The following is a 17,637-nucleotide window of genomic DNA, read 5'->3' on the forward strand; positions in this document are numbered from 1 at the left end:
ATTATTAATAATAATTAAATTAAAATAAGTTTTATATTATTAATAAATTAATTAATTAAAACTGCTTAACTTGTTGAATTAATACAGTAATTATTGTAATTTATACCAATCATTAACTTATAGATACCAAAAATTTTAAAGGATTTTTAAGGGTAACAATGTGTTTATGTGGCTTTTCATTCACAGTCATTTGTTTCGAGCTTCTGTCATGTGTCAAATAATATTAATATATCTACGACATACGTTATTAGTATATACAATAATACAAACCAAAGACGTATGATGTAGATATATTAATATTATGTGACACATGACAGAAACTCGAAACAAATGACAATCGATGAAAAGCCCTATATCAAACACTGAGCGCACATGCATTTGAAACCAGTAGGTAACGTTCATTATTAATGTTTACATGTTTTTTTACAAATTTTATATACAACATCAACGCCAACTTTTATCAAAACGTGAAGATTCCATGATAATCTTTTTATATTAGCCAGTAATTAATTTGAAGAGAATTTGGGCCGGACATGTGATAAGAATGGGAGAGGATAGGTTACTAAAAAGAGCACTGAATGCTAGAATGCAGGGAAAGAGACCGGTTGGAAAGCCAAGAAATCGCTGGGAAGATATAGTAAACAGCGACGCACAAGCCCTTTTAGGAATCCGTGTATGGAGAAGAGCAGCCACAGACAAGCAAGGGTGGAGGCAAAAAATAAAGGCCAAGGCTCAATTTGGGCTGTAGTGCCGTAGAAGAAGAAGAACAATAATTAATTTAAAATATGTAAAAATAAATATGAATATTACCTACTTGGTTCATATTATGCATGTGTGCTCAGCACATGCCACTGAAAACACCCTCAACGCTAGTTCAGACGAAATCCACGAGAGGTCGTCATTGTGACTTGACATCGCTAATTGTGTTAAATATATTATAACATATTACATATTATATTATAGTTATATTAATTAAATATAAATATAGGTACATTATAACTTTATAAAATATTATGTCGACCGATAATAGCCATTTCCTATTTATTACAATGACGGTGGGTACAAATTTGTCCTTAAAATTTTTCGGAAACGAATAGAACTTGACTTGTATACAGTGCTAGTCAAAAGTCCGTACCCCCCTCTTATCTTTTGAACGGTTTTACCTATAATAGTGAAATTTGGATGGAGGAAATTAACTGACGTAAGCTTCTTAACTAGTTATGACAGGTGACGTAATAGTGACAGATGACGTTACAGAGCCACTGTGACCGATAATTTTAAATGGGACCTTATGGCAAGTGATACCTCGTTTGAAAGGTATTCAAAATACCTACTCAGCCATACTAATTTTTTTGTGTTTTAGTTGATTTTGATTTTGGTGAATAAATTAAATAAATATAATATTGTAGCTTCGCATTTAATTAATAAAAATTCAAATGTACGCCTATGGTTTTTTTGTCAAAAAAGTTGACGTTTTTCGATTCTCTAGTAGTTTTTACGTCAACGTCAACCTTTTTGACAAGTAATCATAGGCGGAATTTTGAATTTTGAATTAATTAAATGAAACTACAATTTTATATTTATTTCATTAATTCGTCAAAATTAGCTTAAACTTAAACAATATTAGTATGACTGAATAGGTATTTTCAATACCTTTCAAACGAGGTGTCACTTGCCATAAGGTCCCATTTAAAATTATCTGTCACAGTGGCGCTGTAAAGTCATCTGTCACTATTACGTCACCTGTCATGACTAGTTAAGAAGCTTACGTCCGTTTATTTCCCATCTCCAAATTTCACTATTATAGGTATAACCGTTCAAAAGATACGAGGGGGGGTACGGACTTTTGACTAGCACTGTATTTCTGTAAACCTATATTATTATTTTGTTGTATTTTTATAATAGACCAATCAAAAGAACAATCTGACCCCAAAAAGGTAAAGAAAGGATGAAAATTTGGGAATAGGTAGTTGAAATTGTCTATTATTATATAAGACAAAATTTACAATTATATATCCTCTTCTCGGGGGTGAAAAAATATGCATTCAAAATAAGTCCGGAATTGGATGAAATGACTAATTCTAAGTAACTTTTGTTCTATATAATTTTTCATTAAGTCAATGATTTTCGAGTTATTTACGAGTGAATACATTTCATACGTATTAGTGCATATATGCTAATATGCGCTATATGCACTAATACATATTTTCTAATTGTAGATAATATAGGTACATATTTTCTTATATAAATACATCCAGCAGAATTACCTACTTATTTTTTTTTAAGATAATCGGTAATCTTACGACGAATTTGTTTTACAAAAATTATTATTCACTTGTTGCTCTAAATTATAATGATTAAAAAATTGACATTGGATTGGTCCCTGCTTATAATATACAGGGTGTAACGAAAATACAGGTCATAAATAAAATCACATATTCTGAGACCAAAAATAGTTCGATTGAACCTAACTTACCTTAGTACAAATATGCACATAAAAAAAGTTACAGCCCTTTGAAGTTACAAAATAAAAATCGATTTTTTCAAATATATCGAAAACTATTAGAGATTTTTTATTGAAATTAGACATGTGGCATTCTTACTGCCTGAACATCCTAAAAAAGAATTATAGTGAAATTTGTGCACCCCATAAAAATTTTATGGGGGTTTTGTTCCCTTAAACCCCCCCAAACTTTTTTGTACGTTCCAATTAAATTATTATTGTGGTACCATTAGTTAAATTCAATATTTCTAAAACTTTTTTGCCTCTTAGTATTTTTTCGATAAGGCAGTTTTTATCGAGTGCGGCTTCTTTTTTACTATGTTTACATACAAATTTTATGGGGGTTTTGTTCCTTTAGACCCCCCAAATGTTTGTGTATGTTCCAATTAAACTATTACTGCGGTACCATTAGTTAAACACAGTGTTTTTAAAACTTTTTTGCCTCTTTGTATTTTTTCGACAAGGCGCCTTTTATTGAGATGTGGTATCTTTTTTAATATGGTTCAAAATATACCTAAAAATGCAAATCATAAATAAATTTTCATATTACATATTACCAAGTCTCCATATTCGTACTTAGCCATATACAAATATGTGGTGGATTTGATAAATATTCAAAATATCTCGATAAAAACTGACTTTTCGAAAAAGTACTAAGAGATAAAAAAGTTTTTAAAATAATGTGTTTAACTAATGGTACTACAACAATAATTAAATTGGAACGTACACAAAAGTTTGGGGGGGTTTAAAGGAACAAAACCCCCATAAAATTTTTATGGGGTGTCCAAATTTCACTATAATTTTTTCTTAAGATACTACTGACATAATAATGCCAAATGTTCATTTTCAATAAAAAAGCTCTAATAGTTTTCGATATATTTAAAAAAATCGATCTTCATTTTGTAACTTCAAATTTTTTATGTGCATATTTGTACTAAGGTAAGTTAGGTTCAATCGACCTATTTTTGGTCCCAGAATATGTGATTAAATTTATGACCTGTATTTTTGTTACACCCTGTATATTATAGTAGGTAACAAAATATTTTATAAAACCTTAATCTTATTAAAAAATCATTTGTATTTGAATAGCGTGGTTAAGTTTTCGGCCTAGGTGGAAATTAATACAGTTTAATCTATTGTGCTTTTAATTATTATACCTGCTATTAAGTATGTCCACCTCTTGAACTTTAACGATAATACTCAAATACAAATGACTTTGTAAAAGGATTAAAATACGGTTTTACAAAATATATTGAAACGGACTATACAAGCGGTTACAAAAATAGGACTTCCAAATTAAGTGTTTCTTAAAATCTATTAACAGGCAACGCAATAAAAATTTCACAAAAATGTAAAAGTACCTATTATACTTTAGAATCTGTGAATATTTTTGTCGGATGGTGCCCATAAAGAAGTAACAAAATTTTACCTGACAGACCCTATAAACCAGACACCATCTAAATTTGTTGGAAATTGTACATAAAAAGTTTTTGGTTTAACTGAAAAATATTATAAGCGGATACATTTGTTAAGGAGTGAATGAAACCGTTTCCGGACCTCAAATTTCTATTTCTTAAACCGGTATTAAAATAACTGTTCGATTGTAATACCAAAAATCTCAAACAGTCATAAAATGTACGTTTTGTTTTTATGAATATTTTGGATTTTTTGTTTTCCTGTTAGACAAAAATTGGTTATGCTAAGGTTGTTCAAAATTTGCATACACTCGTGATTAGTGACTCATACAAGTCATTTTAACTAAAGCCTTTTCAAAAATAAGCACTTTGAACCGATGAAACTTAACAGATCGTATTATAAAGAATATAAAGTAACTTATGAAGCAGTAAGGATTAATTTCATTTGGGATGCTAAGTAGGGGGTGATTTTTACGATTAGTTTTACCAAAAAAATAAAACGGCCCTAAGAACAATATTTTGAGCGTAACTCACTTATAGTAGGGGAGGAAAGTATGCTAAATGTGCAGTCACTCGAGCGCTCTGGAGACCTATTGGGTTGTGAAGAGTGGGTTCTAAAACCAAAAAAAAGTTAAGTAAAGTTTTCCATTTTAGCGGGGACTTTCCATTTTTAATTTAATTTTCCATTTCCAACAATCGTTTTTTCCGATTATAACGCCATTTATCCATAATTCGAAAAAATGTTTCAAATAAAAGTTACTTATTTTTACGTAAGGAATCCGAATCTGCAATAAAAAATGGGGGCTTCTATTTAAAATTTTAAAGTAACCCCCCACCCCACCTGCGTGGAGTAGTGTTTGGTGCCATTCGATAGATTTTTCAAACCTATTGATAAAGTGTATTTTTCAGTTTTTCGATCTGATGTTCATTTCGCGAAATATCGCGGGATTCGTATTTAAAATTTTAAATTCCCCCCACCGTCTGTGGGGAGTCTTGTTTGGTATCATTCGATAGATTTTTGACAAATATTTCGCGAAATATTCGCTTTTTTCTTGTGAAACTTTAAGACTCACCCATTTCCTTACGCCCCGCTCAAATCATCCGATTTTTGAAATATACACTGTTTTGCATGTACTTAACTTACCTTATCTTAATCTGGCGATTTTGAGTTTTTCTAAGGATATATTTTTTTTCGGCCCCCCTTAACGAACTCCCCTGTGTTTAGAGTCAATATATGGTAGAGGTACATCTACAGGATATCAGGTTTCTCCCCATATGATAATCTGACGCGCTCGAGTTACTGCAAAAATCCCCGCTTGGGCTCCTCTACCATTACTTTTTACGTTATAAGTTATATACTTTTTTTCAACACTTTAAAAAAGTTGTAATGTGTTTTCTGCGGAAAGTGCTCAGTTTTTTGGTTATTTCACGTTGAAATATTCGATTTGGAATTTGACGAAAAAGGACCTACTTTTCATTAGCTACAACAAACTCTGCTCCTACTGGGTCTACAGACTTCGTGCACATACCATTTTTTTTTACTTTTTTATAAGCTATATTTTTGCTAAATACTTTATTTTCGAGCAACTACTTACTTTTTGAGTTATTTGCGAAAAACCGTCCAAAAACATGGTTTTCTTTGTTAAAAATGGACATATTCATTCGCAAATAACTCGAAAAGTATTGACTTAGTGGAAGAACTGTATAAAAAGTTGCTTAGAATTAGTCATTTTATGCAGTTGCTTTATGTGCTTTATTGTTACAGAGAAAGAGACATGCAGAGTCAATAATTGATGTGGCATCAACAAGTGGGATTGCTATCCCTAATGATGAACCCAGCATTCAAGAAAAGAAATTAAAACGTAGATTAGAATTGTCAGAACGTAAATGTGCAATTAAGTCAAAAAAAATAAAAATCATGTCACAAAAATTAAGACGAATGAAGACAAAAATTGTGTCTTTAAAACGTCTTATCAAAGAATTACAGTCAAAAAATTTGTTATTAGAGGAGCATTCAGTTTTATTTGAAAACATGCCAGATATATGCCAAGAACTAGCAAGACGAAAAATAGGGAAAAAAATTAAATATTCTCCCACATTAAGGCAATTTGCGATTACTTTAAATTTCTTTTCACCAAAGGGGTATAATTATGTCAGGGAAAAATTTCAAACTTGTCTTCCACATCCTTCAACAATATCCAAATGGTTCAGAAATGTTAATGGGGAACCTGGGTTCACAAAAGAATCTATTGAAATTTTAAAAAAATATAATGAGAATTCACTAAAACCTCTATTACTATCGCTAGTAATGGATGAAATGTCAATACGAAAAAATGTAGAATGGGATGGAAGAAAATTTCACGGGTATGTTGATTATGGTAACGATTTGCAAAACGATAGCAATGACATGGCCAAAGAGGCTTTTGTTTTTATGGCGACTTGTATTAATGGAAGCTGGAAAATTCCAGTTGGGTATTTTTTTATAAACGGTTTAAATGGGACACAAAAAGCTAATCTTGTTCATCAATGTCTGCAGTTGATCGAAAAAGAAACAAGGGCTTGCGTAACATCGTTGACATTTGACGGGGCAACAGCAAATGTTGCAATGTCGCATATTCTGGGATGCAGCAGGCAATTGGTAAATATAAAACCTTTTTTTTCAATAAAAGATAGAAAATATTTCATATTTTACGACCCTTGTCATATGGTTAAATTAATTAGGAACACTTTTGGAGATACACGTCAAACAATAGTGGATGGAGATGGAAATTCTATAAATTGGAAGTACATAAAATATCTTCAAGAATTACAAGAACAAGAGGGTTTACATTTGGCCAATAAACTGCGTAAAAACCACGTCCAGTTTTTTAGTCAAAAAATGAAAGTGCGTCTAGCAGTTCAACTTTTGAGTGCGTCTGTTGCCGACTCTCTTTCTTATTGCTTAAACGAATTAAAATTAAAAGAATTTTCAGGTTGTGAAGCAACTATAAAATTCATACAAATTGTAAATAATGTTTTTGATATTTTAAATAGTCGTTCGATAAGAGCTAAACATTTTAAGAAAGCATTATGTGATAGCAATATAGAACAAACAAAAGAAGTTGTAGAAGAGCTATTACGTATTTTTCAAAACTTAAATTTGTTGAAAGTGGGCAGTTAGTAACAGATTCGGGAAAAAAGACGGGATTTTTGGGAGTTATCGTCTCGTTAAAGAGTGCACTTGGGTTGTACGAGGACATTGTTGTTCAGAGAAAATTATTATATTACCTTCCTTTATACAAAGTCAGTCAAGATCATGTTGAACTTTTTTTTTCTAGCATAAGGTCAAAGGGAGGATGGAATAATAATCCGACTGCCAGACAATTTACTGCTGCTTATAAGAGGTTGTTAGTGCGTAGTGAAATTCGATCTGGTGGTTTAGGAAATTGTATTCCTTTAGAGGATATTACTATATTAAGTGGTTCAAGTCGTTTTAAAAAATCTGAGTTAAATATTTGTGCACCTGAAGCTCGATTATTAGAAATTTTTCATGAACAATCATTAGAAAGTATTTGGAGCGAACATGATTACATAATGAACTCGACTGTAATTAGCGAGTGTTCCCTCCAAATAATTATTTATATAGCAGGTTTTGTAACACGAAAATTACAAAGCACAATCAAATGTGTAGATTGTGTAGATGCATTGTCTGGAAACCAGTTATATTATTTAAACTCATTAATTACAAAAAAAAATCAGGGAGGATTAACATATCCGTCCAAAGATGTCATTGCAATTTGCAAAACTTCAGAACATTTTTTGCGCATAAACGAGCAAAATTTGGGGAAACCCAATTTTATCTCAATTCTAAAAAATAAAATAATGCTTAACTGCGTTCAATTTGAACAATATTTTATCAATTTACAGGAACATATTTTAGGGTGTAGTTCAAATCATATATATTTTTTAATCGAAGCAATAGTAGACACATATTTAAACATTAGATTACATTTTATAACAAAAAAACAAAATGACTTCGATAATTTAATTCGACATAGATTAACCAAATTAATACTGTTTAGTGGACAATAATTGGGACAATAATTGGGACAATTGGACAAGCCAAGTGTTTGCCAATTAGTTACAGAACCTACTAGAGTGACAAATGTATCTAAAACACTGGTAGATTATGCCCTGTCAAATTTTAATAATATCAGTAAATATTCATGAAACTCAAAAATTAACTGACCACTCCGTTATTTCAGTTAATCTGAGAAATACAAAAAGTACAGAGCATACTACATAATGTGAAAAAATTTAGAAATTTAATTCAGAGTAATATTTTGAAAATTCAAACTAATTTAATGTATTATAACTGAAATTTGAATTCTGTTGATTTTGACTCAATTATTTTTAATGAGTTATTTTTAAATTGTGATATTGAAGTTGATAAAACGGCACCTATTCAGATCTGCCGGTTTAACTTAAAGCTACCATGGTTTGATAATGAAGTTTACTCTCTTATAAAATTACGTGATAATGCATAATATAGAACTTTTAAAACACCACTTGAACCATTTAAATAAGAGTTAAATTAATCCCTTAATTTGTAATCTCGTATCAATCTTAACTTCCTAAATTTTTATAGTTTCACCGGGTATAATTACTATGAAACATATCAATTGATAGCTTAATAATTAGAGTCGTAACACTTCGAAATACCTATATACCGAAAAATAACTAATAGTCTGATACATACCTATGTAAGTTAATACAAATAGTCAGAGAGCCAAACGCACGAAAGACAAATAGATCATATGTAGTATATGGGAAATAGTTATTTATGAAACAGTTCGTAAAGTATCCTTTTTGCGAACGCACACGACGTTTAGAGCACGAGCGACAGCGGAGCGAGTGCTATACATCGCGTAAGTTCACAAAAAGTACTTCACGCATAGTTTCATACAATATTTTATCTGCGATAAACAAATAAAAAAAAACTGTAACTCTTCGTCACTGGAATTCATTTCTATTCTACAATTTTTAGAACTTTGACATTTACAAATTCTAACTTCTTTCAAACCACAAAACTGTTGTTGTAATTTATTGCTCACAAGTCATCACCATGACAACGCGAAAGTTAAGGATATTTGATTATATGAAAGTGTGCCAAAAAACAGTGCGAAAAAGTAAATCTCATTTAAAATACATTGTTGATTCACGCACTGCTATCTATAATGACAGTTTTCACAAACTAAAAACTTATACATAATATGAGAGAGGGTAGATAAAATTATTTATTATATAATATATTTTTGCTTTTCTCATACTTTAATATATCAACTATGATTTCACTACCCGTATCGAGTTTCATTATGATACAGATTTTCATTACAATACAGATTTTTAACCAATTGAATCGCGATATGGCATTCGCGATTAAGGTGGCACACGCGCAGTTGGCAATGACGAGTCAAATACATACGCTTTGACAGTTCTCAATATGTAAACACACTAACTAATTTAAAAATTAAATATTTTTAAGAAAATGTCTGAAGACGATGGGTGTATAAAAATTTATCCTCAAATTCAATTTAATGATTATTTAACAATAAAACACTGAAAACGTTTGTTTTCTATACTTCCACAAAATTTATTATAACTAAGTGACTACAGCTGTTTCGGCAGAGTGCCTTTCTCAAGTGATATAGTTTACAATGTGTTTGCCTTTTTAAGTCTTCAACTGAAGAGGTTGAGGAGTGGGGAGCTGTTTGTCTCGAGTTGGTCATTCAGAAATATATCTGTATTTTTCAGTTTATTAATTTCCATAAATTCTAAAAAAGATAGCTTAAGGCCTTTATTTTGAATATGCAGAATTTGAAACTCTTCATTGAAAGAATGATTATGATCTAGAAGGTGAAGTGCGTATGTAGAAGTGTCTGTTTTTCTATTGTTGAATGCCCTTTTGTGTTCTGCTATCCGTTTGTCAAAAGTTCTGCCAGTTTGACCGATGTACGTTTTCGGACAGTCACCACAAGTTAGTTTGTACACACCACTCTGTATTTGCTTTCTCTTTCGGCTTTTATTGTTCTTAATATATTTGCTTAAGTTGTTGTTAGTTCTGAAAGCTGGTGTTATTCCTTTCTTTTTTATGTATCTGGCTATTTTTGTTGTTATCTTGCCAGTATATGTGAGAGAGCAGAAGGTGCTGGGTTCTTTCTGTGGTGGTGGATACACTAATTTCAGGGCTTTCTTATGGAGTTTTTGGTTTAAAATTTTGTTAACTGTTTGTTCGTTATTAGCCCTGAAATTAGTGTATCCACCACCACAGAAAGAACCCAGTACCTTCTGCTCTCTCACATATACTGGCAAGATAACAACAAAAATAGCCAGATACATAAAAAAGAATGGAATAACACCAGCTTTCAGAACTAACAACAACTTAAGCAAATATATTAAGAACAATAAAAGCCGAAAGAGAAAGCAACTACAGAGTGGTGTGTACAAACTAACTTGTGGTGACTGTCCGAAAACGTACATCGGTCAAACTGGCAGAACTTTTGACAAACGGATAGCAGAACACAAAAGGGCATTCAACAATAGAAAAACAGACACTTCTACATACGCACTTCACCTTCTAGATCATAATCATTCTTTCAATGAAGAGTTTCAAATTCTGCATATTCAAAATAAAGGCCTTAAGCTATCTTTTTTAGAATCTATGGAAATTAATAAACTGAAAAATACAGATATAATTCTGAATGACCAACTCGAGACAAACAGCTCCCCACTCCTCAACCTCTTCAGTTGAAGACTTAAAAAGGCAAACACATTGTAAACTATATCACTTGAGAAAGGCACTCTGCCGAAACAGCTGTAGTCACTTAGTTATAATAAATTTTGTGGAAGTATAGAAAACAAACGTTTTCAGTGTTTTATTGTTAGATAAAATGAACTTCCATCAAGTAACGGTCGAATCCATCAATTAATGATTATTGTAATATTGAAAATATGAATGCATCAACAAAATAATTAATTTAACCATATAACTACTTAATAGTCCATAGTTAATTTAACCATATAACTTCCACAGAGGAAGAAAAAATAGTCATAACAGACAAAGAGATGAAACAAGCAATAAATTCCATGAAGAACAATAAAGCTGGAGGACCAGGAGGAATTGTGGCGGAACTAATCAAATACGGAACACAGAAATTAAGAATAATGATATGCCGAATCATGGAAAGAGCAATAAATGGAGAGAACATCCCTAAACAATGGCAGGAAGCCTACATAACATCGATATACAAAAAAAGGTAACAGAAAAGATTGCGAAAATTACAGGGGGATAAGCGTCATCGCTTCAATGGGAAGACTGTATGGCAGGATCCTCAGGAACAAAATAGAGAAAAATATAGAAGGTAAAATCGGAGAAGAACAATCAGGTTTCACAGCAGGGAAATCATGTCTAGATCATATCCATACAATACAACAGACAATAGAGAAAAAAAGAGCTAAGAACAAAGATGTACACATGGCGTTTATAGACCTTAGGAAGGCATACGACACCGTGCCAAGGAAAGAACTGTACAAAGCAATGACTAAAATAGGGATACCACCTAACCTAACAGAAGCAATCAAAAACATGTACAGTGGAAATGAAGTAAATATAAAAATCGGAAACAAGGTAGTTGCTAACTTCAAAACAACAAAAGGATTACTACAGGGATGCCCAACGTCACCGACTCTATTTAAAATATTTTTAGAACACGCACTAACAACTTGGAAGACACAGTGTAGGGGTATGTGAATACCGATAAGGGACGATTATCTCTACACATTGTGTTTTGCAGACGATCAGGTGGTGATGGCTCAAGATAAAGAGGATATCAGTTACATGGTAAGAAAACTAAAAGAGGAATACAAAAAGGTGGGCCTGGAAATAAATATGAAGAAAACGGAATACTTAGTAATATCGGAAGAAGACGTAAAAAACTTAGAAGTAGAAGAACAAGTTGAAATAAAAGGAACGAAGAATTTTAAATATTTGGGCTTTATAATGTCGAAAAGCGGAACAACAGAAGCAGAAATAAAAAGTAGATTGGGACAAACAAGATCTTGCATCAGACAACTCCATAATGTAATCTGGAATAAAAACATCAAGGGAAAAACAAAAAGAATGATATACCAGACAATAGTAAGAAGCATCATGACATATGCCGCAGAAATTTGGGTCATGAACAAAAAAACCCAAAAAAGCATTCTGGCAACCGAAATGGAATACTGGAGAAGATGCTGTGGTCTCACCAGAAGAGACAGAATAACAAATGAGGAGATAAGGAGAAGAATGCAAGTGGAAAAAGATGCCCTGCAATATATAGACGAGAGAAGATTGAAATGGTACGGCCACGTACGCAGAGCAGAAAACACTTGGATAAACAAGGTTGCAGAATGGAGCCCAAGAGGAACGAGAAGAAGAGGACGACCTAGAAGATCTTGGAAAAATGAAGTCGACGAAGCCATGTCTAAGAAAGGATTGGAAGACGGAGACTGGGAAGATCGAAAAAAATGGAAGTCCTGGCTGACGGAAGGGAAACGGCATTAGCTGTAGACAACCCTTTATATATATATATATATATATATATATATATATATATATATATATATATATATATATATATATATATATATATATATATATATATATATATATATATATATATATACTACTTAACTTGTTTGCGTTACAAAATTAATAAATCTGAATATATTTTTTGTTGTGAATGACCATAGAAAAAATCGTGGTATACAACTTGCATTTAATTATCATTATGAACCCCGTATTGTATACGAAACTCGCCGCTAGGCGGCTTGTTTCATATCCGTCACACTTGCTTCATAATGACTATCATTCAATGCTCGTTGCATAATATACTATAATATTTGTAACATTTTTTAAACGGTCAACTGCAGACCTGAAAAGAAGGAAAAAAGTCGTCCATTGTCGCTAAAACGTGGCGTTGCTCGCTCGTTGTTGGTCCCAAAGAATCTACTTGCAGTATATTACAAAAAAACCAGATCAACATATCCAGTAGTACTATAACTATTCGGGGAGACGAGTTCCTTGATGAGAGCTCGAAGAAATACCGCATCACAACCAAATTGAATTAATGCTTTTAAATAAGTCCCACCTAGGTCAGTTTCACTTAAGAGATTAAATTTGAATTAAATATTAGCTGAATCATAAATTCTAAATATTCAATTTATAGGTAGCACTACTCGAGTGACATAATACTTCAAAAACTGAGTGAATTAGTGTTACGATGTTATGAAAGTGTTGTGATTATTTTAAACTATTAATATTATTTTATATTTTATGTATTTAGACATTTTCTATTGGTCGTCTAGTTCTTATATAGTGGTTAATTTGCTGAATCACAAATTAATCCCTTAATTTGTAATCTCATATTAACCCTTTAACGCTTAGTGGCTACATTTGTAAAAACTAAAAAATACTCTGAAAGCACATATTTTTTTCCTTATAATAACCACATTATTGGATACTTTTTTTTTAAATCACGATGTAGACACATATAGTAAATGTGGCTAAAAATGTAGACTCCAAACGTTTAAACATACGGTCAGTGCTAATAGTAATTTTCGGACAATAATTATCAAAATCGCTTTGCAATCCTCAAATATATCTTTTTAACAATTGGCCATACTATATTAAATTTAATCAACACTTCTCTGTCTACTGGTAAAATTACGAATCAACTTAGATTACGAATCAAGTTAGTACATCATTGTACCAATTCAAAAAATCAATAACACAATGAAAGCTAAAAAATTTAGAAAAATTTACATTACCACCATTGAAAAAATACTTGAAGTTGTTGTATAATATGATCAAATTATTGAACATGTTGAAACAAATGCTATTCTGACAAGTAATCAATCTCGTTATATAAAGCAACACTCTTGTGATTCGGCACTTCATTGGCAATTAGTAAATTTAAAACTGAATTGGATCAAAACCCATACATATTATGTAGAATCTGTATTATTAGATCTTAGGAGAGCCTTTGAGACCATATATGGCACGAGTATGGCATTTGGGGTGGAGTGTTTGACTGGCTTAATAATAAAATTTATCAAGTCGCAAGCAGAAGGTTAAATTTAATACTTTAATGTCAGAGGAACTTAACATTGATAAAGATGTACCTTAGGGCAGTGTCCTAGAACCATTACTTTTTATACTCAACTTAAATGATATTGATCTATTTGTTGATTAGGAGTTTGTTAATCTTTTTGCGGACATGCGTTAATAGCTTGTAGTGATGTATGTTTAGAAAATGCAGTGGTAAAAGTGAATACGGTTCTGGAGAATGTTTATAATTATTTAACATTAAACAAGTTATACCAATTAAAAAGCAATTAGTACAAGCGATCTTAGAGATGGCCAATTGGATGATAGAAGGACGTGGAAGTTGGGCATCGGACAACGTCGAAAGACGTTCTAAAACCGATATATATACATATATATATATATATATATATATATATATATATATATATATATATATATATATATATATATATATTATATATATATATATATATATATATAAGATGGAATGCAACCACAGACACGTGTTTTTGACTAATTAGTCGTCATCAGTATGGTATAGCCAAACAGGAGCAACGCAACCAATTTGTGGCTGTAATGTTAGAAGACCCTCAGGATTCGAGAGCAACAACTAACACATCCACGGAGGAAGCTACAGCTACCTGAGGAAAGTAATGCCAAACGTCTAAAACGTTTTAAAATCAAACACATTGATTGTTGTTTGATTTTAAAACGTTTTAGACGTTTGGCATTACTTTCCTCAGGTAGCTGTAGCTTCCTCCGTGGATGTGTTAGTTGTTGCTCTCGAATCCTGAGGGTCTTCTAACATTACAGCCACAAATTGGTTGCGTTGCTCCTGTTTGGCTATACCATACTGATGACGACTAATAAGTCAGAAACACGTGTCTGTGGTTGCATTCCATCTTATACATATTTTGTATTTTCATTGTTGCGAGCCATGCCGATATCTATTAACTCGCGTTAACCTCTCCTTGTTATATATATATATATATATATATATATATATATATATATATATATATATATATATATATATATATATATATATATATATATATATATATATATATATGTCTGTAAGTTAAAATTAAATGTATCAAAGACTAATAGTCCTGTCGCCAGTGGGGGTACAACGGCCTCCTTAATTCAGATGGACTACAAGTTTTTTTATGTATGTTGACCCGTAGAACACGAATTTTTTGGGTAACAGTTGATCCGGATGTCGATAAGATTGTTATAAACAAAGAACTTGAGGAATCACATAACAGCGATTTTTCGTGAAACAAAACATTTTTTTGTATTTTTTGGGTCATTCTAAGCAAAGAATGTTTTTACAAGTTTTTTCGTAGGATGCATAGTTTTCGAGATAAACGCGGTTGAACTTTCAAAAAATCGAAAAAGTGCAATTTTTGAGCCCGATAACTTTTGATTAAAAAATAAAAATAGCAATTCTGCTTACTGCATTTGAAAGTTCAAGTCAAATTCTATCGGTTTTGAATGTTTGCATTGTTAAAAATTATTTTTTTTATTGTTAAACTAAGCTATAAACACATAGTGTTTTCCGTGCCCAATGCATGCGTTTTAATGTACGTAATCTACGTATAAATTGTCGTTATGCGCGCCTACTCGTTCGATTTCAAATGAGAAATGTATTGAAAACATCATTCAAGCACTATGTGTTTATTGCTTTGTTTAACAATAAAATAATTAATTTTTAGCAATGCAAAACATTCAAAACCGATAGAATTTGACTTAAACTTTCAAATGCAGTAAGCAGAATTGCTATTTTATTTTTTACTCAAAAGTTATTTGGGTTCAAAAATTGCACTTTTTCGATTTTTTGAAAGTTCAACAGAGTTTATCTCGAAAACTATGCATCCTACGAAAAAACTTGTAAGAACATTTTTTGCTGAGAATAGTCCAAAAAATACAAAAAAAATGTTTTGTTTTGTGAAAGATCGCTGTTATGTAATTCCTCAAGTTCTTTGTTTATAACAATCTTATCGACATCCAAATCAACTGTTACCCAAAAAATTCGTGTTCTACGGGCCAAAATACATAAAAAAACTTGGGTAAGTCCATCTGAATTAAGGAGGCCATTGTACCCCTCCTGACGACAAGACAGTTTTAATTATAACCAGTAAGTACATATAAGTACATATAACAAAATCAATATAAATAACATTAATTTATCCATAAAAATGGTGAAAAGATTAAGGCCATGGGTACATAATTCGCAAATATTTTACGGCTATCCCTACTTTTTCTATCTTTAAACGGCAAATTACGTGTAGTAATATTCACTCTGGTATGGATATGTAAACATTACTAGAATGTCATTCTACTTGAAAATGTCATCATTAACTTAAAGAGATGGCTTTTGAATGTTCTTGGATAACTGTTGTTTGTATAATTGCAAATTATTAAGTCAGTTAATAAATGTGATAATTTTTTCACTAACTATGTATTCAGTGATTGTAATCATTTATATGTACAACAAAAACTAATACTCAATCGAGAAAAGAGGAAAAGTGTTAAAGTGATTTTTTTAATAATATATTGTTATTATGGAACGCTTACAATTTTGAACATCTTTAACAACAAAATACTTGGATCGCAAAATATATTATCCTGATGTATTCTCTGCTTGGATCTTCCACAAATAATACACTATAAATAACTTTTTATTAAGTTCACGTCTTAAATCAATTATTTATCAAATACACAATATATCAATATTATTTAATCAACAACTCAAAATATTCCCGATGCCATGTCAAATATTTAATATTGTCACTGATTGTCACTTCTGACTGACAATATGCTGACAATAGGGCTTTTCATTCACAGTCATTTGTTTCGAGCTTCTGTCATATGTCGTATAGTCTGTGTATATTAATATTATACAAAATATGACACAAGCTCGAAACAAATGACAATGAAAAGCCCTATATTCTATTCGACTAAGTACGTTGTAAGACAAAGATAGATTTGGAAAATATTACCACCGACATTGTGTTAATTTTTTACGAATCCTGAAAAAACCAATAAATATTTTTGAAAAATTTAAACTGTGAATGAAAGACTAAATTATTACGGAGGGGCCAAAAGTCGCTTAGAATAAATAAAAAGTTTATTTTGAATGAGATATTTGAAATTAAAAATCACACTAAATTTTCTCTTCGTTTTTCACCCCTGGAACTTATTAAAATAAACATTATAGAAGTTCTCAGGGACTCGGCCCTCGCTAATAACGAATTCTTTAATTCTGCGTTTAAATTTTTTAAAAATTGTTTTCTCAGGATTCGAAAAAACGAATCCCCATTTGAATAGCATTGCATCCCAAAATACGTGCCCATCCTCTTAAAATAACAACCATTATTAAATACTTGGCATTTCAACTTGCTAACACTCTTTAATTTGAAGATCATTTTGTTTATACATATACACAAAAAAATCAGCAAGGAATTATATTTTTTTACACGACTAGCAAACATGGTATCATTAGAAACTAGGCTTACTGTATGTATATAATTCAATAATCCAGCCTCATTTTGATTATTGTGCATCAGTCTTATATTTGTTCAACC

The sequence above is a fragment of the Diabrotica virgifera genome, chromosome 9, assembly GCF_917563875.1.
Source record: "Diabrotica virgifera virgifera chromosome 9, PGI_DIABVI_V3a".
NCBI lineage: Eukaryota > Metazoa > Arthropoda > Insecta > Coleoptera > Chrysomelidae > Diabrotica > Diabrotica virgifera.